The sequence below is a fragment of the Callorhinus ursinus genome, unplaced genomic scaffold (assembly GCF_003265705.2).
Source record: "Callorhinus ursinus isolate GAN/ISIS: 27379988/994484 unplaced genomic scaffold, GSC_fseal_2.0 scaffold2, whole genome shotgun sequence".
NCBI lineage: Eukaryota > Metazoa > Chordata > Mammalia > Carnivora > Otariidae > Callorhinus > Callorhinus ursinus.
In genome coordinates, this window is record NW_027397064.1 from 96666507 (window position 1) to 96689443 (window position 22937).

The 22937-nt window shown below is 36.8% G+C and overlaps 1 long non-coding RNA gene across 1 annotated transcript in view; it reads left to right on the top strand.

The window, feature by feature from the left end:
• Positions 1-22937, top strand: part of LOC141371173 (uncharacterized) — a 229306-nt gene that overhangs the window by 11224 nt on the left and 195145 nt on the right. Inside the window, exon 2 of the long non-coding RNA XR_012375918.1 lies at positions 8411-8527. This is a non-coding gene — a long non-coding RNA (uncharacterized lncRNA). The remainder of the gene's footprint in view (positions 1-8410; positions 8528-22937) is intronic.

Below are 22937 nucleotides of genomic sequence, written 5' to 3' on the forward strand. Positions count from 1 at the left end.
GGATAAAACATAGAAATTAGGTAAAAAATTTTTTAAAAAAGAGGATAAAATCAAATAATAGTCACTGCTAAAATTATTTACATAGTATTTTGAAATCTAAACTATACTTCAAGAAGTTTTTAGCGTTAATGCATATTTTCTTAAACTTGACTCTTTAGATTTGGTAACTAAGACTGTTGGCTATAGATAAGATCAAATTTGAGATGAATAAGAAAAGTGATTAACTTCATATCTGGGTCAACTATGGCAGGAAGTCCAAAAGGAGAGATAGTCACAAGTAGGAAAATCTAAGTAGGAAGCCCTTTGGCATTAGGACGTACAGGGAGTTCCTATAGGACAGTTAATTTATGGTCACTTTTTAAGGGAGATCATATACAGGGCTCCTGGAATACATAAATAAACAAATCATTATACTTGGATGATACCAGTATCTAGTAATAATTTACCATAACATTTATTTAACTATAATATCCCATCTCTCAACCATCCTAAATAAAAACATGTTAGTAGTATAAAAGTAATCTCTGAGGGGAATAAATCCATAAAAGGTACCCATTATCCAATCATTTCAAATAAAGCAGAAGATTCTAAGGGTGATTTCTAAGGACCATTGAATCTCCAAAAGGGTTCTATTAACAAGATTAAAACAACAGAACTACAGTGGTATTTTTGAGATCTTTTTCCAATGTTTAAGTTCCAGGGTTCTAAGAAATAGGATATATATATATATATATACACACACATATATATTTAAAATAGATTTTATTTATTTATCTGACAGAGAGAGACAAAGTGAGAGAAGGAACACAGCAGGGGGAATGGGAGAGGGGGAAGTAGGCTTCCCGCAAGCAGGGAGCCTCATGTGGGGCTCAATCCCAGGACCCTGGGATCATGACCTGAGCCAAAGGCAGATGTTCAATGACTGAGCCACCCAGGTGCCCCTAAGAAATAGGATATTTTTAAAGACTAGCAGAGCAGAGATGTTTTTTCTTTTCAAAGAGCAAAGAAAAAATTATGCTTTTGGGTTTCAGTTAAAGAAAAAGGAATTCAAAAAATGCCATCATGATATCCTCATATGAAATACTTGGTAGATATAATTCAAATTAATACTAATGATCTAAATTTCATAATCTGTCTCTAAACTGTTAGTGTACAACCTCTGAAATCTCTTAACTTGCTATTTCTTGAAATTTCCCCTTATCTTAATAAATATCCACCAGGTATAGAAACCAAGAAGTACCCTTAGCTTTTCATTTCTAATTCTGGTTATCTCCTGTTAATGCTCTTGACTCAGGAAACAACCAGAGGGTGCCTCATTGCTCTCATTGCTGTTTTTGTTCCTTAAAAGATAACTGATGACCACCAGTTGTGTTCTCTCCCAATTACCAAAGTTGCCAAATTTTTTCTGTAAGTGTAGAGTTTCCAGTCACATTTTATCATCTAATCCTCAGTACTCACTCCCAGTTTACAAACACACACAGCCATACCCATACACACACAGTGAAATGGTTTTATCAATGTCAAGAGTTTCTATTATTTTACATTTCTGACCCCTCAGGTTATAGTCATCTGAATCCATTCCAAGAGATCTGGTAAGGAACCGATGTCATTCTATTGACTAGTTTTCCCAGAATCAGATTCCCTATTAACTTCTTTATTTGTTCCTCTAAAGTGAAAGCCTTCATGACAGTGTCTTTCAAAAATTTCCAGTATTTTATAAGTAGGCAAAATTTGAATCTCAGCATTGGCACAGCTTGGAGACCATACTACAAAAAGAACTATAGTTGAATATCAATTTGTTAGAAGAGAATATTTCAGTTGCGTGAAACAGAGAAACCATTTAAGTAGGCATAAGGAGAAAATAAATGCTTTATAATTCTAATGTACAGAGATTCAAGCAAAGTTATCAGGTCCATCTCTTTATAGGTTAGACTTTCTATCTTCTCTGCTGGCTTCATTCTTTAACAGCCTCTCTCAACATTGTGAGCCCCACCTATGTCAAGGTGAGTTTCCTATCAACTGAGTTTCAGTGAGGATAGAATTCTCTTTCGTTAATAGTTCCAAACAAAGGTTTGAGAAGGAATACCATTAGCTTTTTGAGTTACATGGCCATCCATGGATTAATTGTTCTGGTCAGAGAAGTGATATCCCCTGAATGAGTAGGCCTGGCTCTCCTTGTATCAGTAGTTGAGGTCAGACCTACATGGCCACATGAGCTGAGAGGAAGAAAGTTTCCTATTAGAAAACCAAGGCACACATACCAAAAGGAATGGTAAAGGATGGTAGGCATCTGTGTCTACCAGTGTTGATAAAAATCCTCTTGGTGCAGGATCTTTATCAGTCCAGGAATTTTCTTACTAAAAGTTAATTTTCTTGTTGAAAAATAAGAAAAGAAAGAAAAACAAGTTCAAATTTCTACTTTATAAGATTTTCTTAATTCGTATCCCTGGGACTTAGACTTTATTCTCTCCTTTGCATTGCTTTTGAGAAGGCACAAGCATGATTTTAATAAACACATTTTCATCTTTCCCAGCGTTTGGCCTTGTGACTTTTTATCAGCAGTGTAAATGTTATAGGAATTGGATTGACCATTTGCAAAGAGAAAAAAACCTGGAAATGTGTGTTGGTGGAGAATCAATTCTAGAAATAAATAGAATATAACCCCAGCATGTTAACCTTAGTATCTAAGCAAATATCACACATTCTGACAGTACATCATGAATAGACATCTCTTCCTCTCAGGAACCCTATTCCAGATCTAGATATGGGGGAGTTCCCATGTTACCCTCATTGTCCTAAGTAGAAAATTGTTGGGGAAATCCATTTTTCCAGTTTTATAGAATATGAAATCTTGGTAAGGTTTGGAGATTTCTTTGTCTCCTTTCTTGAAGTCAGTCCACCTAAAGCATAAGGTGTAGAGGTAGCAAGCATAGGCTTGTGAGGACAATCTAAAAGCTAGTCCCAGATCTCCTGTGGTCTATGCATGCATCTGTGTATAAGTAACTTTTAACAATTGGTATTTCAGTCTTCATATTAAAAGACATTAGGAACTCCCCTTTCTCTCTGACATGATTCATATAAGGATAGACTATTGCTGTGATTACTCATTGAAAAATTATAAAGTGTTAAAAAATGCAAAGTAGCCCCTTATCACTCTTGCTATTATTTTATCACCTCCAGGTTTACTGCCATCTTTATATATGGTAATACATAGCTGTTTCCTACAATCTTAATAGTCATAAATTCCACTCCACAGCCTCTAAAAGAATGCTGGTAATCCCTGAGTTTCTACCTTCAGCCAAAATTCTCTTCTGATTACTAGATTACATACAGCCAGCTGCTGATTCAGCAAATGCACTGAGATATGTGATGGGCCTCTCATACTTAGCATACCCAAAGTGACATGTGATGCTCCTCCTCCTATCCTTTCTGCCCCATCTTCTCTCATTCAGTAAAGTAAATTGCAAATCACCAGTTGTTTGGGTCAAAAACCTGTCATTCATCTTTTATTTTTCTCTTTATCTGTCTCATTCAATTCATCAGCAATATCCCAAAATATATCTACCGTCACCTTCACTTTTAACCACTTTAAGAAGGCCTTCCTTGGTCCACTTTCTCTTTCCCTCTGGGCTGCGTCTAAGAAAAGCCAGCTTGGTGGTTCATTTTGTGTTGATCGTCATATCTTGCATCACGTGATACTAACCCTAAATCAGCTATTTTGATAGTTGGGCCAGGAATTAAATTAAGAGGTGGTCTTAAAGTTTCTGCTGGACAAAAGTAGTCTATATCTGATCATGACAGACTAAACTAACATAATCAGGAATTAGGTTTACTGTGAAAGCATCAGCTAACAACAGGTTACAGTGGCAACAGAATCTGAGCAAGTCTATAGGAAGAAAAAGGAAATAAAAACCTATGGACCTGGAAAAGTGCACGTATGTGCATGTGTCTAGGGGTGTGTTTGTGTGTGTGTGTGTGTGTGTGAAGTATGTAAGTATATGCAACTGTCAAGAAGGAAAAAGGAAATAAATTTAGACATTACATCCATGGGATAGAAGACTGCTAGGGATAGTAATTGTGACCTGAATGAGTTTCCAGTTCAAGAGTCTTGCTTATACAGCTTTTGAAACTTTTTTTTTTCTTGAATTTAACCACCATTAACAGGCAACCAAAGCCAGTCCATGTTCCTTGTAGTATGAAAAAATAAAATGCCATCTAAAATAGTTACTGCAAGTTAACGTGTAAGTAATGGATCCTCATAAAGGCTTGGAGGTTATGGAACTGGCAGTGGTACAAGGCTGAAGGTAGCATGTAGTAGCTCATGATTTGTCTGTGAAGTTGGTGATTAAGCTATTATATAAAATATTTCTCTACCAAAAGACTAAAAGCAGAGCTTTGTCTGCGGCTTTGGAATACTTCAATGTTCTAAGTGATGTAGGCACAGTAGATGGAAAGGTTTACTTCTCATACCTCAAAATGACTACCATAGAAAAAAACACAAGACAAAGGGGAGAAAAGACAGTGTTATCAGATGAACATTTTAAGGTATGTTTTCTCCCTGTAACTGATGCTCTGAGACAACTTAAAACTAGCCCTTGAGATATGCGTAGTGCATTTTAAAGAAATGAGGTCCAAAGATAATAGGATTTCAAGGTCAAGATCAGGACATGAGTAGTCAAAGGTCTGGCACCCAGGAATTTGAATGCAATTATTTAGGAAGAATTGAAAGTGCCTGGGGTGTTGGAGACTCCCAACACTTAAAAACCATACAAATCTGTTCTTAATTTATCCCTACGTTAGAGCAAATGCTATCAGAATGCCCTGTGGACCTGAGAAAAATGTCAAAAAGTCAGATTAATAAAGAAAGAAATGGATTATGAGGGAATTTTTATAGAATCTTCTAAAAGAAACCAAGAAAGAATTAATAAATATGAAATGTTAAGGGCTCCTGATGAGAAAGCTTATCAAATAGGTAATTATACTGAGATGATTGGTTCCTTGTTTGTTTGTGGAGGTGCATGGGTTAAATTACACACTGTGTGTTAATATGAGCCATATTTGGTAGCTTTCATAACTTTTTGGGTTCACTGATACAAACTTAAACCCAGCAGTGGCCTATGCTGCTCAAAACTGAAGATTTAAAAGACCACCAACTATGGGATGCAAAAGTGGAATTGCCATTTATCACATGTATCTGGCTGACTCACTCCTGCTTTAAAATCCCTTCCAGGATGCAAAATAATATTTTTGCACTGCCAGTCATTTAAAAGAAAACCTTCAGAGGTTAAAATAGCCCTTGCCCGATATTCCTACCTGAGCCCAAAAAATGCTAATGAGAAAGGAAAATTGAAATAGTCCTATTGACCATAGCAGGAATGGGAGGCTACCAGACATAAGGTTAGTTAGGATTGAATATTTCATGCAGTTAAAAAACATTAATCATGAAATCCCATAGGCTTAACACAGCAAAGGTTTATTTCTGACTCAGGCAGTGTTAGGGAAAACAGGCTGAAAAGGTATGCAAGGATTTTTACCAATAAAACAAGTAGGTGGCCGAGGTTGCTTTCCCTCACAGCCTATTGAGTAGAACTACCATATGACTGTGTAAATTTTAAGGAAGCTGGAAAATGTCAGTCAGAATACAGGTGAACATTATTGTTTCTGTCATAGCCATCCTGGTCTCAAGCTCTCCCCTTACTCCCTTTTCCAGAGGGAGACAACTCCTACATTTCTTGAGTAGGCAGCTCAAAGTTTAGGATACCTAGGTAATGTATGGTACTCTCTACATTGACCTCACAGTTGGTTCCTCTTGGTCTCAAGACCAAGTAACTTAAAAAGACATGTTATCCCACCACATCCAATATGCAGTGGTAAATAGGATTGATGTAGCTAAAATAAATATTTCAATTCAAGACTGAGAAGAATTATATAAATCCTCTGAAAACTCACTGGACAGACATTGTGTGAGTCCCCACCCCAAATAAGGAAACTGTTGATTGGGCCCAAATTTCTCACCCTGAGAATTGTTCCACTGTCCAACACCCTCCAAGATTTTTTTCTCCCTCTACTAGTCTTCCTTCTCTATTATCCATCTTGGGCATATCTAAGGCTGGGAAATAATCTCTTCTTGGGTGCTGTGCAGCCTTCTCAACCCACTTTTTCTATAAAAGGTTAGTGTCCCAGTGCTCTTTAAGTTATAGTCTCTTTCAGTCTGGATTCTAAAACTTGGTGACTATGCTTCTAATGAACTGTATTTCATCCATATCACGTGACAGTAATCCTGCCCACAGTTTTATTTCAAATATACTTTTCATGCTGGACATAATTCCTTGCTTTATATTACCCTCTCCCTCTTTCTTACCACTTACCCTTTCATATACTTAATGGATTTAAAGATGGGTACTTTGAGTTTATGTGATTAGTTAAAAGAGCCAGTCATTATTATAAGTTTCCCTACTAATTATTTCATAAACGGAGAGGATTTACTGGGTGCTGCACCTTAGTCTAATCTTTCCCCAAGGTGGCTCTATGGCTTAGCTGGTTAAAGCGCCTGTCTCGTAATCTTTCCCCAGAGGCAATCCAATCAATTAAAAGGTTTTGCTAGATATCTGTTAAATTCTCTCAATCTAGTATTTGACTCTCAGCTTATGACCAGAGATCAATAGCATGCTCCATCAGCTAAGCCAGCCAGGTGCCCCTTGATTGTGTGCACTTGAAAGTTGGCTTTTCTGCACTGCAACTACTTCCTCAATTTCTGAGATTTCTCCATTTCCTTCATTTCTGCTCACGAAGCCAGTAGTCCTTCCTTGAGTTCAGCTCTTTCCTTCAGTGCCTTCCTGATGCATCTGAAAACAAGTAAAGCCTACCACTAATGTCCTTTGCCGAGTTCTTTGTGCAGAGCTAAAAGTTCATGATACAGGAATTGTTTTCCAGGTTTCCACAGATAAGAGTATTGCCTTGTATTTTGCCATTTTATTATGTGGGTCACTACCTTTTTGGACTTATAGTTTATTCTCCCTCACTCTCAACAATGAAGCTTAACTATTAAACTAAAGCCATGAATTTTAGGCTTTTGTTTGTTTCAACAAATTCTTCCTTTTCTCTTTCTCTCTCTTTTTTGTTTTTAATAACTGATAGGAAAGGCTATGCTGTGATAACAATAACCCCCAAATAATTTTACAACCTGGCAGATGACATTTATGGTTTTCAAGACAAACTATTTCTTGATTATGCTATGCTCCATTATCTTGTGCCTCCATTATTGAAACACACACACACCCACAGGAAAAAAAAATGACCTTTTGGTTGTTATAAAAAGAGAGACTAGAGAACCATGCATGTTTGTCTGTAGGTATATTTTTACTGATTTGGCTATATATTTTGCTTTTCTACACAACCCAATGGCCAAGTCTCATGGCTCTGCAAAATATTTTAAAACTTAGGGTTGCAAATGGGTATTTAATAAGCATTACAGTCTTTCCCACAGCAGACTCATATGGCACCTGTTAAGTGTCAGAAGTGGTCATGGTCAGTGGCTAGGAGACTTCAAGTCCCTTTTAATAACTAGACAAAGTATACTAGATAAACTATATCCATAGCTGATAAACTATATCCATAGCTCAAGGCTATGATGGGCTTGCTATAGGGAATTCTTAAAAGATAATTAAGAAAGGAAATCCTCTCATTTGGAATACTGTTCGTACATTACCACCATAAAATAATCATAGCCCTTCGGACAGAGAGTAGTTCAGAGCAAAAAGATAGACATTAGTAGGTGGATCATTCAGCTAAAAAAAAGGCTTTGTGAAATAGTTCTACCCAGCAGGCTCCTCAGTATTCTGTTGTGATAAGTCAGGAAAATCTTATTCCTTCTCAGGACTTCTGAATATGAGACAAAGAGAGTCAGTCACCAGGAGACAGAGAAGCAAAAATAGATAGATAGATAAATAGATAGATAGATAGATAGATAGATAGACAGACAGATAGATAGATAGATAGAAAAGGGTGACTTAGTGAGCTGATGGCAAAGCCCTACAGTAAGGAATAAATATTTTCATTTTCAGTACACTAAAAAACAATAAGGTCACTGGAGCTTTGTATCCTGAGATGTATCTTATAATAAATGTCCATTTACTGAGGTAGAGTGTCTCTATTCCTTGCAACTTGAACTATCCTGACTCATGTAAAAAGTGAGTATGTGCATGTTATGGACTGAATTGTGTTCCTTCAAAATTCATACATTAAAGTGCTAATCCCAATTGTGACGGTATTTGAAAATAGGGCCAATAAGGAGGTAATTAAATAAAGTCATAAGGTTGGGGCCCCACTCCAGTAGGATGGGTGTCCTTATCAGATGAGGAAGAGACACCAGAGCTCTCTCTTTTTCTTTCTGAACGCACACAAAAGAAAGGCAATGTGAGGACACAGCAAGAACTTGGCTATCTGCAAAACAGGAAAGGAAGCCTAGGATGGAGCCAGCCCTTATGACACCTGGATCTTCGACTTCTACCGCCAAAACTGTGAGAAAGTAAGTGTATGCTGTTTAAACCATTCAGTCTGTGCTATCTTTTTATAACAACCCAAGCAGATTATTGTTATAATAACTAATGTGTCTTGTTATCAGCACACTGTGCTTATTGTTTCTTCTTTTCTTTTGTCTTAAGAACCTCTTTCCACAAATTTTTTTTTGTTTCACAAAAATTTATTTTTTGCTTTGATTTTGCAGCTTATGGTAGTATAATGGTTAGAAGATCAACAAAAGCAACCCATGGGCTTTACAAGTTAAAACACTGGGCAAATGTGAATATTATCAGTATTTTAATGGTCCTCATGGGTGCTGATGTGGAAAATTGAGGTAATTACATGGACCAGTGGCCCTTGATATTTACAATATATATAATGATATTTTGTTCACTGCTTCACTTTTTGGAAAGCTTTTGTCTAAAACAATGTATTTTTTTCAAAGAGTAAACTTTTTTCTTCTATTTTAATCATATTTACTAAATTTATACTACAAATTATGAACACTTATACCATAATGCCATACCCAGAACTAGGTTCTGAGGAGTCATCATTCAGCAAAATAGGCACACATTCCTGCCCTCATGGAGCTTGGTAAGAGGAGAGAGACTATAAATATTATAAATCAGCTAAATATCTAACATGTGATATGATGATCTGCACTGTCATGTTGGAAGGGAGGTTTGGGTGGGAGGAATTCAAATTTAACTGAAGGTGGTATTCGGGTCAAAAACCTGAAGCAGATAAGAAACAATCATGCCCATATCTGGAGGGAAGATCATTTAAGGCAGAAGGAACAATACACACAAAGACCTGAACTGAGCATGTTGGGCTTGTTTAAGAAGTGGCAAGGATTCAACATGGCTGGAAGACTGTGATGAGGGGAAAGCAGCAAGAGATGAGATCAGAAAGGTAATCAGGTGGGTCCTTGTCCATTGAACAACTTGGTTTTTGCCCTGAGAGAAATGGAAACAACTGAAGGGTTGAGTAAAGCAGTGGCATGCCCTGATTTTTTTTTTAGGGTTGGGGGAGCAATAGAGGGAGAGAGAGAATCTTAAGCAGGTCCCATGCCTAGTGTGGAGCCCTATGCAGGGCTCCATCTCACAACCCTGAGATCACAACCTGAGCTGAAATCACGAGTCGGATGCTTAACTGACTGAGCCACCAGGCGCCCCTGCCCTGATTTATATTTTAACAAGATAATTCTGGCTACTGCATTGAAAAAAGGCAAGGGAATAGACATGAGACCAGTTAGGAGGCTACCTTTGTAACTGGAGAGGGATGGTAGTGACTTGCGTCAGGTGCATTTGGGTGGAGGAATTGAGAAGGTGACTAATTCCGGACATATTCTGAACATAAATCCTTAGGACATCCTCACATACTATATGTGAAGTATGACAGAAAAGAGTGAGGGGGAACTCTAACAAAATTACTGATCAGAACATGTCATTCATTAACTGAGATGGATTAGGTGGGAGGCAACACACGTATTGGAGAATTAACAGTTAGGACAATTAACAGTTGTTAATTGTTGACGACGTTAAATTTCAAATATCAAATACGTCTTTATGTAAGCTGTTAGGTGGGTAGTTAGCTATTTGATTCTGGAATTGAGGGGAGTGGAACAGAAACATTTAAGAGTTGTCAGTGAATAGATGGTAGTTAAAGCCACTGCATCAGATGATACCACAGAGGAAGGGCATGTCAGATGGGGAAGATAAAACCTGCAGGGTCAGACTGTGACACAGTTGGAGATTCTGGTAGACGGAGCAACTTTTATGAAACTGTTATCAAGTCTTTATTTCAGTTTTTCTTGCTTCTGCTCATATATTAAATCCAAATTGCTTTATAGAATAATGGACATTTAGTTCCTAACATACAAAATAAGCCTTTAGTCCATCAAAAAGTGTGGGCTTTAGGGCTGAGTCAGTTGTAGTATATCTCCCTTTTAGGTCTTGGTGAATTTTTATATCCTTAAGTCTCCTGATTTGATGAACTTTCTGAAGTATGTTTGCTTTCACTTTTTCAACCTTGTCATTTTAGATTGTGGAATCTAATTTGTTAATATTTCTGAGTATCATTTTGGGATAAACCACGATGACTGCAGTGTTCAGGAAGCTTACAACTTAGTTGGCAATGAACAAAGACATGTATAAATAAATAATTTCAGATATGTTGTATGTTAAAAAGAAAATACAAAAGGGTAAAGGGATAGGGAGTGACAGCAGTGGGTGACAGGCAATCCATTTCATGTTAGCGATCAGGAAAAGCCTCTCTACGAAGATATTTGAACAATGAGCTGAATAATGAAAAAGGTCCAGTGTGCACATATGCGCAGACACACATACACAAGTACTAGGGACGATTGTTACAGAGAAAAGAAAGAGCAATTGTAATAAATGTATAAGTATTCATTCATTTAGCAAACATTTACATAATAACTGCTAGATGCTACAATTTAAGTAATATAGTCCCAATTCTTGAAAATCTTATTGTCTGTTGGTCTAATGAGCACTCTTATCAAGCTTTACTATTCAATATCAACAACTAATTACCAGAACACATGGAGGTGTGAGTTGAGTTTTGAACAGCAGTTTGTCTTCATTAAAAACAAGTGTCATGTTCCTTGGGAATAGCTAGGCCATTGACTCAGGTCTACTCCTATTTTCTTTTTGCCTTTCTGCCGTTTTCCTTATTTATATGCATTTATGCAAAGAGCTACACATTTTTTGTGAAATCTTTTCCGTGTCCAGGTACTTCACTGTTAGGACATTGATGCTCTTTGCCCTTCATTTTATACCCCTTCTACCTGCTGCATACTTCGAATCTCACACACTTTCTGCCTTGTCAATATACTCCTTTCTGTATACTTTAGTAATTTCATGCAGAATGTATTACATTCACTACCTTGTCTTTTCCTCAGTGTTATCTGTTCCTATGTACTGTCCCTATTTCTTACACTTTTAGTCTTAAAATAGTTTTAGGTTGACAGAAAAGTTATGAAGATAGTACAGAGTACTCATATACCCCCTACCCAGATTCCTCTGTGATTAATATCTTGCATTAGTATGGTACATTTGCAACAGTTAATGAACCAATACTTATACATTGTTGTTAACTGAAGTCCATACTTTATTTAGATTACCTTAATTTTTACCTAATACCTTTTTGTCCTCCAGGGTCCCTTCCAGTATATCACATTACTTTTAGTTGTCCGATCTCCTTTGGCTGTGGCAGTTGCTTTGTCTTCCTTTGTTTTTGATGACCTTGACAATATTGAGAAGTCCTGGTCGGTATTTTGTAGAATGTTCCCCAACTTGAGTTTGTCTGCTGTTTTTCTCATGATTAGGTTGGGTCTTAGTTTTGGGAGGAAGATCACAGAGTTAAGATGCCATTCTCATGACACCAAGGAGTACATACAACTAACATGACTTATCGATGCTGATGTTGACCCTGATAGGCTGGCTGAGGTAGTGTTTGTCTGGTTTCTTCCTCTCTACTTAATGTATTGTACATGGTGTAATGAAGTTTCGGTGTGCACAGCCCACACTTAATGAGTAGAGAATTGTGTTCCACCTCTTTAAAGGCAAAGTATCTACCTAAATTATTTGGAATATCTCTACACAGCAGATTTGTCTCTCTCTCTTTTTTTTCTTTCTTTCATTTATTATCTTATTTATTTAACTATGTCAGTATAAATCAATGGATATTTATTTTGTGGCTCAGACTATTTTATTTTACTCTCTTGTCCCACCTCAAAAGCAAGGAAGACCTTTTGCCTTTTATTTCCCTTTCTAAATTGCCTTTTCTTTGTCAGAGAATGCCAACACACTCTTCTCAGGGCTTACTTTGGACTTTGGGCTAAGGAGTTGTTCTTGTCATTTATTGCCGGTATTTTCTTTGGGAGCCAAAAGGAGCCCAACTTTTTCTGACACACAGACGGCAGTAGCTTTTCATCATCTCATTGGCTCAGGAGAAGTAAATAGCTGAATTAGGAGACAAAAGGAAAGTAAACAGCACTGAAGTCCCATGCCTGATAGTTCCTTATTATCCAGCCTCCTGGATGGGCCAACTTTTCTACTCTTTAATTTCACTTTCCCTTTTATTCATTTTTTAAAAATATCTTTGCTTACTCTATAACCCCTTGAAATCTGGTTTCAATTCTGCCTTTTACTAGAACTGACTCTAAAAGTGTAAATGTTTTTCAACTGCCATATTGGCAAACATTCAACATTTTAACAATATACTCCATACATAATAATTTACGTTCTTGGTGGGTTTTGTTTTTATTGGGCAGCCACTGTTTTCTTCACCAGAAATACTGGTTATAAATGTATAAATGGGCTCTTCTGTGAATCTTCTGGCCCCACATATAGTTCTCCTTGTCACCATTGTGTATAAGAACAAAATGGTTCTCTTGGTAAAATCAAGATCAATATCCTGGCCAGTACTATGGCCCCCTTTCTCTGAATTTTAGTCCAGTTGCATTAAGATTCCAGGACATGGGCATTATCAGCTTCAAATTTAATGGGAATTTTTCTTAATAATTCCAGCACTAGTCAAAAGTCTGCAATGTTACAAATTTGCCAGTGAAATAAACTTCTAATTATTAACTCTCAGGAAATTTTATCTGAATCTCTTTCATAATTTCTAATGTTTTATTGTATATTTTAGACATCTAAGCATGCTTCTTCTTTCCTTCGTTGTTAAGAAATTAAGACAGATTCCATATTTTAATTAACTTACATGTTTTTCATGATACAGGGAATGAAGTACACCATTTTAATAGAACACTGAAATAACCTGATTCTAGTTACCACATTTGCTATATTGTTAATAGTTGTTTTAAGAAATTTTCTTTCCTGGGGCGCCTGGGTGGCTCAGTCGGTTAAGCATCTAACTTTTGATTTTGGTTCAGGTCATGATGAGGGTTGTGAGATCGAGCCATGAGTCTGGCTCCACACTCAAGGGGGAGTCTTCTGGAGATTCTCCTATCTTCCTCTTGCTTTGCCCCTCCCCTTACCCATGGGCCCAATTGTGACTGCTCTCTCTTAAAATGAATAAATAAAATCATTAAAAAAAAAAAAAGAAATTTACTTTCCTTTCTTCATCCCTTTGTTTTCAGGCAAGAAACCATTAGGTAATTTGTACATATATTCTGCCCTCAAGGAGGTGGATCATAGCCCCCCACTCCTTAAGTGTGGGGTGCACACAGTGAATTCTTTCCAAAGAGTACAGTATGGAAAAGGAAGAGGAAGTAACTTTATAGGAGAAACCTGGCAAACATTTTCTGTAGATGATCAAGGTTAACAGCAAGAGTAATAAGTCATGTTGATAGTATGTACCCTTTGATATGATGTGATGATAATGGCACTTGATTTGTGTGGTATTTCTCCCAAGTAACTGTAACTACAATATAATCATAAGGAAAAAAAAAGAGAAAATCATATATATCCCAATTGAGGAAAATTCAATAAAATACCTGGCCCATACTTCTGAAAACTATCAAGTTCATGAAAAAACAAGGGAAATCTGAGGTACTGTCAAAGCCAGGAGTCCAAGGAGACATGACTGATGACTAAATGTAATATAGATCCACCTCCTTGAGGGCAGAACATGTGTATAAATTACCTAATGGTTTCTTGCCTGAAAACAAAGGGATGAAGAAAGGAAAGTAAATTTCTTTTTTTTTTTTGAAAAAGATGCTACATTTCCTAGAATTACCTTTCTTTATAGTCCCGCTTTAGAGTTGATCACAAGACAAATGAGATTCCAGAACAACAATAGCAGCAGCAGCAACAAAAGGACACTAGGTAGAAACTAAGGGAAATTCAGTAAAGTATGGACTTTAGTTAATAATAATGTCTCACTATACCAGTGAGTTATCAAACTGCCTTACATTTCCTTTCCAGGTTTATTTTCTATTGCTCTCCTATATGGTTCTTCAACTCTAGTTAAAGTAGTCTATCTATGTCCCTCTACCCACAGTCCTATTAACTTTCCTACCCATTATATAGTCAACCAAAACTTCTTCCCCACTCTACATCCATCTCCCAATCAAAGCTATATCAAACATTAATTTTCAATTAAAATTATTTCTGTTTGTCCTTATATTGCCTTAAACTGAAAGAAATTTTCCTCCTCACCTGCAAGAATTATTATCTGTGTTGTTTATTTCATTCTTCATGTGCTAGTTTACACAGTTATTTTTCCATATGTATTTTGAAAGGCTGTGTGTTTTAGTTTCTACACATCTGACCTTGCTGAACAGATGCTACATTTCCTAGAATTACCTTTCTTTATAGTCCCGCTTTAGAGTTGATCACAAGACAAACGTGTGTGAGATATGGAAGGTAAAAGTGAAGCAGCTCTGAAGGTTGGTATAAAGTGTAGGCACTATTGTAGCTCATGCATGTTGCTGCTCTTCCGGCTCATCTCGCTTGGGTGGGGCAGCAAACTGGCCTCCAGGCGTTGGAATCCCACAGGATCCTCCTCCTCCCAGTTCTGGGCCAGGCACAAGTGCAGCTGCATAATGAAAGGTTTAACTTCTGTATGTCATCAGAGTAATCGGGGCTGCACCAGGTTTAGTTTCAATTTGTCCTAATGAGTTTCCTTAATTGATTTCATTTTTTCCTCTCTTATTCTACCTCACCTCCAGCTCTCCTTTCGGTCTGTTAATCTTGCCGACTCTTAGTGTTCATGGTCTTGCATGAACTTCATCACCACTATTCAAGTGTGTAAACTCTAGGATGACAACTAAAAATACACACATGCACACACACACACACACACACACACACACACATATATAAATTAAAATGGTAAAAGGGAAATGGAATCATATAAAATATTCAATTAAAACTCCTAGAAAGCAGGTAGAGGCCAATAAGAAAAAGAAAATGCAATAAACAGTAAACAGCTACAGATGCTGTAGATATTAAACCATATGTATTAATAATCATTTTAAATGTGACTGGTCTAAATACACCATTTAAAAGCTAGAGATTGGCAGAATAAAAAACAAAACCCACCTATCTATTATTCAAACAAAACAAAAAACACCCTACTTTAAATATAAGAACTCAGCTAGGTTAAAAGTAAAGAGATAAAGATATAACGTGTTAACATTAATGAAAAGAAAGGTGGAATAATGGAATAGTTATATTAATTTCAGACAAAGACTACAGAACAGGAAAATCATCAGAGATAAAAAAGGGGGGGGCATTACATAATGATAAGGGGTCAATTCTCCAAAAAGACAAACAATCCTTAACGTATATGTACTTAATACCAGGGAATCAAAATGTGTGGAGCAAAAACTAATAGAACTAGACTAGAAGAGAAAATAAACAACTATTATAGGTGAAGACCTCAACACCCATCTATCAGTAATAAACGGATCCAGCAGGCAGAACTCAATAGCAACATCAGTGAATTGGATATCAGCAGCATTTGTAGAACAGTTCACCAAAGAACAGCAGAATACATCTTCTCCTCAAGTTCCCATGGAACGTTTACCAAGATATACCACATTCTGGGTCAGGAAACATACCTTAACTTATTTAAAATAATAGAGTGTATACAGTGTATTCAATATGTACTCTCAGACCACAATGGAATTAAATTAGAAACCAATAAAAGAAAAATAGCTACAAAATCACAAATATACTTGGAGATTGAAAAATATATTTTTCCAATAACACATGGGTCAAAGAGACAATCTTAATAAAAGATAATTTTTTGAGCTTTAAATTATGATGGAAATATATCTTACCAAAATTTGTGGGATACAAAAATGGTAGTGTTTTTTTCTTTTTTTTTTTTTTGAGATTACAGAAACTTTTAAGGTTTTAACATGTGACACATTTGTTGAATAAAATGAAAAGTTTTCAATACATTGAAATATAAATCACCATTACATACAACACATGCCAAGATAAAACAGTAAGATTACACAGTCCCTGCAATAAGTATGGTCTTATTCTCAAATGCTTCCTCTATCTGCCAAATGTGTTCTGCTGGATACATAACTCACCCTGTCTTCTGGGGTCTCACTCAGCCAAGGCTGTAGCCCAAAGAGAACTCACCTGCCTGGACTGTGGTGGTGTTGGCTCTGTTCAAAAGGCAGTTACCAGCATATCCAAACAGTGTATTGAACATACTTTAAATACCAGTGTGAGAACTGTGAAGGCAACATAACAATGTTATCAGAAAGAATTTAGCAGCTAAGGACAGCTGTGTAAGGCTCAAGGCTGAAAAGTGGCTTGCCGGCTTTATTTCTTTGTTTTTTTGGGCAGTGACCACTGAAACAGCAAGATGTGTGGAAAATTATAACATTGAATACATATAATAGAAAAGAATGAACATCTGAAATCAATAATCTAAGCTTTTACCTTAAAAAACCAAAATAAAATAATAATTTAGCTTAAAGGAATCAGAATAAGATCAATAAAAATAAGAACAAAATCAATTAAATTGAAGACAGAGAAATGATGAACTCAACAAAATCAAAACCTCACTCTTTAAAAAGATCAATAGAATTGTATACCTGTAGCCAGAGAAACCAAGGAGAAAAAAAGGGAAAGAGAGAGAGAGAGAGAAACAAAAAATCAAAGGCCTAATAATCAGGAAAGTCAATGGTGTAAGTTCTATTCCAATGCTGGGAGGTTTGATATTCAGTGTGGGTCAGGAAGACAGACACCCCAGCTCAAAGCAGCCAGACAGTAGTTATCTCTTACTTAGTCTTCTTGTTCTATTGGGTTTCCTGTTGATTGGATGATGCCCCTCCACATTAAAGAAGGCAGTTTGCCTTACTCAGTCTACTGATTGAAATACCAATGACATCCAGAAACACCCTTATAGACACACCCAGAATAATGTTTGACCAAATGTCTGGTCATCTAGTGGTCCAGTCAAGTTGACACATGTTGTTAATCACCACATATAGTGTGAAAAATGAAAGAGAATTCATCATTACTGAGCCCATGGACCTTAAAGGAAAATAAAGTAATTTGAACAATTAGATGAACTGGACTTAATATCTTGAAAGACATAAACTGTCAAAAACTAAGCAAGGAGAAATAAATAATCAGAAAAGGTTCATAACTATTATAAAAATTTAAGCAATAATCAATAATTTTCCAAAATTAAAAAGTATTAGGCCCAGATGGTAAATTCTACTGAATGTTTAAGAAAAACAAAATCATTTCAATTTTCTGCAACATCTTTAAGAAAATTTAAGCAGATGTAGCATCTCCTGACTCATTCTAAAAAATTGTCATAAAAGCTGATAAAGAAGTGACAGAAAAACAGCTACAGACCAGTATCTCCTATGAATGTATATACAGAATTCTCAGCAAACTACTTGCAAATCAAATCCAAGAATGTATCAACAGAAATATTCCCAATTACCAATGGAATTTATTCCAGATTTGCAAGTCGGATTCAACATTCAAAAATGAATTTACATAATATTCACAATAACAAGCTAAATCATATGATCATATCAATGGATGCAAAAAAAGCATTTGAAAAAACTCAACACTCAGTCAAGGTAAAAGTAATGATATGAATAGAGAGAAACTTCCTTAAATTAAAAAAGAATGTCTCCAAAAATGGTTGTTTTGGAGGTTTTGTTTTTTATTTTAGTTCCTGGTTCAAATCAATCTCTGTAAAAATGCGACATTGAAAATCACAACATTAGTTGAACAGAAGCTAAGTGAAAGAGACAAGTGACCACAGATGAAAAGGAATATAGTTTTTGCAAAAATAGTTGAGGAAAATCACTAAACAAATGAACCACTACTGCCTCAACAATCAAAAATAAGTAAATTAGTTAAAAATAAAGCACACTAGGAAAGAGAAGAATCTAATTTCCAGAGTTACCACTTTATAATATTCAAATATTAAATTCTCAACAAAAAATAAGCAGGTTATGCAGTTTCACATACAGTGGTCTCTGAGGAGGCAACGATTGATCAAAGACCTGCATAACAGACTGTGTGAACCACAGAAATAATCTTAGTACGCGACAGACAGAAAGAAACTCAGAACAACTCTAGTTATGATCTTTACTGATTTTTTTGGAAAATAAATACTATTTGGGGGCTCATAAGGTTGGAGGAGAGGTAACCATTGGCCAGATTATGAAGGTCATGAAACATGAGTGCAATACTCACTAATATTTAGATATCTTGTTCAATAATTCTGTGAGCCTGGATAATCTCTGATTCTCATGTTTCTTACCTGTGAAATCAACTAATTATGTATTCGTGGTTTTTTTCATTCAAATTTTGTTATTGTTGTGTTAATCACCATACCTTACATCATTAGTTTTTGATGTAGTGTTCCATGATTCATTGTTTGTGCATAGCACCCAGTGCTCCACACACCACATGCCCTCTTTAATACCCATCACAAGGCTAACCCATCCCCCCAGCCCCTTCCCCTCTACAACCCTCAGTTGCTTTTTCAGAGTCCATCATCTCTCATGGTTCCTCTCCTCCTCCGATTTACTCCACTTCATTCTTCCCCTCCTGCTAACTTCTTTTTTTTTTCTTAACATATATTGCATTATTTGTTTCAGAGGTACAGATCTATGATTCAACAGTCTGGCACAATTCACAGCATTCAACATCACACATACCGTCCCCACTGTATCACCCAGCCACCCCATCCCTCCCACGACCCCACCACTCCAGCAACCCTCAGTTTGTTTCCTGAGATTAAGAATTCCTCATATCAGTCAGGTCATATGATACAAGTCTATCTCTGATTGACTTATTTCACTCAGCATAACACCATCCAGTTCCATCCGGGTCGTTGCAAATGTCAAGATCTCATTCCTTTTGATGGCTACATAATATTCCATTGTGTATATATACCACATCTTCTTTCTCCATTCATCTGTCGATGCACATCTTGGCTCTTTCCACAGTTTGGCTATTGTGGACGTTGCTGCTATAAACATTGGGGTGCACATGCCCCTTCGGATCCCTACATTTGTATCTCAGTGGTAAGTACCCAGTAGTGCAATTCCTGGATCATATGATAGCTCTATTTTCAACTTTTTGAGGAACCTCCATACTGTTTTCCAGAGTGGTTGCACCAGCTTGCATTCCCACCAACAGTGTAGGGTTCCCCTTTCTCCACATCCCCTCCAACATCTGTCATTTCCTGACTTGTTAATTTTAGCCATTCTGACTGGTGTGAGCTGGTATCTCATTGAGGTTTTGATTTGGATTTCCCTGATACCGAGCGGTGTTGAGCACTTTTTCATGTGTCTGTTGGCCATTTGGATGTCTTCTTTGGAAAAATGTCTGTTCACGTCTTCTGCCCATTTCTTGATTGGTTGATTTGTTCTTTGGGTGTTGAGTTTGATAAGTTCTTTATAGATTTTGGATACTAGCCCTTTACCTGATATATCATTTGCAAATATTTTCTCCCATTCTGTCAGTTGTCTTTTGGTTTTGTGGACTGTTTCTTTTGCTGTGCAAAAGCTTTTTATCTTGATGAAATCCCAATCGTTCATTTTTGCCTTTGCTTCCCTTGCCTTTGGCGATGTTTCTAGGAAGAAGTTGCTGCGGCTGAGGTCGAAGAGGTGGCTGCCTGGGTTCTCCTTTAGGATTTTGATGGACTCCTGTCTCACATTTAGATCTTTAAACCATTTGGAGTCTATTTTTGTGTGTGGTGTAAGGAAATGGTCCAGTTTCATTCTTCTGCATGTGGCTGTCCAATTTTCCCAACACCATTTGTTGAACAGACTGTCTTTTTGCCATTGGACATTCTTTCCTGCTTTGTCAAAGATGAGTTAACCGTAGAGTTGAGGGTCCATTTTTGGGCTCTCTATTCTGTTCCACTGATCTGTGTGTCTGTGTTTGTGCCAGTATCATACTGTCTTGATGATGACAGCTTTGTAATAGAGCTGGAAGTCCGGAATTGTGATGCCGCCAGCTTTGCTTTTCTTCTTCAACATTGCTCTGGCTATTTGGGGTCTCTTCTGGTTCCATACAAATTTTAGGATTATTTGTTCCATTTCTTTGAAAAAAGGGGATGGTATTTTGATGGGGATTGCACTGAATGTGTAGATTGCTCTAGGTAGCATTGACATCTTCACAATGTTTGTTCTTCCAATCCATGAGCATGGAACGTTTTTCCATTTCTTTGTGTCTTCTTCAATTTCTTTCATGAGTATTTTATAGTTTTCTGAGTACAGATCCTTTGCCTCTTTGGTTACATTTATTCCTAGGTATCTTATGCTTTTGGGTGCAATTGTAAATGGGATCGACTCCTTGATTTGTCTCTCTTCTGTCTTGTTGTTGGTGTATAGGAATGCCACTGATTTTTTTCTGTGCATTGATTTTATATCCTGCTACTCTACTGAATTCCTGTATGAGTTCTAGCAGTTTTGGGGTGGAGTCTTTTGGGTTTTCCACATAAAATATCATATCATCTGCAAAGAGTGAGAGTTTGACTTCCTCTTTGCCAATTTAGATGCCTTTGATTTCTTTTTGTTGTCTGATTGCTGTGGCTAGTAGGACTTCTAATACTATGTTGAATAGCAGTAGTGATAGTGGACATCACTGCCGCGTTCCTGACCTTAGGGGGAAAGATCTCAACTTTTCCACATTGAGAATGATATTCGCTGTAGGTTTCTCATAGATGGCTTTTATGATATTAAGGTATATACCCTCTATCCCTATTCTATGAAGAGTTTTGATCAAGAAAGGATGCTGTTTTTTGTCAAATGCTTTTTCTGCATCTATTGAGAGGATCATATGATTCTTGTTCTTTCTTTTGTTAATATATTGTATCACGTTGATTGATTTGCGGATGTTGAACCAAACTTGCAGCCCAGGGATAAATTCCACTTGGTCATGGTGAATAATCCTTTTAATGTACTGTTGGATCCTATTGGCTAGTATTTTGGTGAGAATTTTTGCATCCATGTTCATCAAGGATATTGGTCTGTAATTCTCCTTTTTGATGGGGTCATTGGTTTTGGGATCAAGGTAATGGTGGCCTCATAAAATGAGTTTGGAAGTTTTCCTTCCATTTCTATTTTTTGGAACAGTTTCAGGAGAATAGGTATTAATTCTTCTTTAAATGTTTGGTAGAATTCCCCTGGGAAACCATCTGGCCCTGGGCTTTTGTTTGTCGGGAGGTTTTTGATGACTGCTTCAATTTCCTTAGTGGTTATAGGTCTGTTCAGGTTTCCTATTTCTTCCTGATTCAGTTTTGGTAGTTGATATTCTCTAGGAATGCATCCATTTCTTCCAGGTTATCTAATTTGCTGGCATATAGTTAGTTGCTCATAATATGTTCTTATAATTGTTTGTATGTCTTTGGTGTTGGTTGTGATCTCTCCTCTTTCATTCATGATTTTGTTGATTTGGGTCATTTCTCTTTTCTTTTTGGTAAGTCTGGCCAGGGGTTTATCAATCTTGTTAATTCTTTCAAAGAACCAGCTCCTAGTTTTGTTGATCTGTTCTACGGTTCTTTTGGTTTCTAGTTCATTGATTTCTGCTCTGATCTTTATGATTTCTCTTCTCCTGCTGGGTTTAGGCTTTATTTGCTGTTCTTTCTCCAGCGCCTTTAGGTGTAGGCTTAGGTTGTGTATTTGAGACCTTTCTCGTTTCTTGAGAAAGGCTTGTATTGCTATATACTTTCCTCTCAGGACTGCTTTTGCTGTATCCCAAAGATTTGGAACAGTTGTGTTTTCATTTTCATTGGTTTCCATGAATTTTTTTAATTCTTCTTTAATTTCCTGGTTGACCCATTCATTCTTTAGCGGGATGCTCTTTAGCCTCCACGTATTTGAGTTCTTTCCGACTTTCCTCTTGAGATTGAGTTCTAGGTTCAAAGCATTGTGGTCTGAAAATATGCAGGGAATAATCCCAGTCTTTTGGTACTGGTTGAGACCTGATTTGTGACCTAGGATGTGATGTATTCTGGAGAATGTTCATGGGCACTAGAGAGGAATGAGTATTCTGTTGCTTTGGGATGGAATGTTCTGAATATGTCTGTGAAGTAGGTTTGGTCCAGTGTGTCATTTAAAGTCTTTATTTCCTTGTTGATCTTTTGTTTAGATGATCTGTCCATTTCAGTAAGGGGGGTGTTAAGGTCCCCCACTATTATTGTATTGTTGTCCATGTGTTTCTTCACTTTTGTTATTAATTGCCTTATATAATTGGCTGCTCCTATGTTAGGGGCATAGATATTTACAATTGTTAGATCTTCTTGTTGTATAGACCCTTTAAGTAGGATATAGTGTCCTTCCTCATCTCTTATTATAGTCTTTGTTTTAAAATCTAATTTGTCTGGTATAAGGATTGCCACCCCAGCTTTCTTTTGGTGTCCATTAGCATGGTAAATGGTTTTCCCCACCCTCACTTTCAATGTGGGGGTGTCTTTGGGTC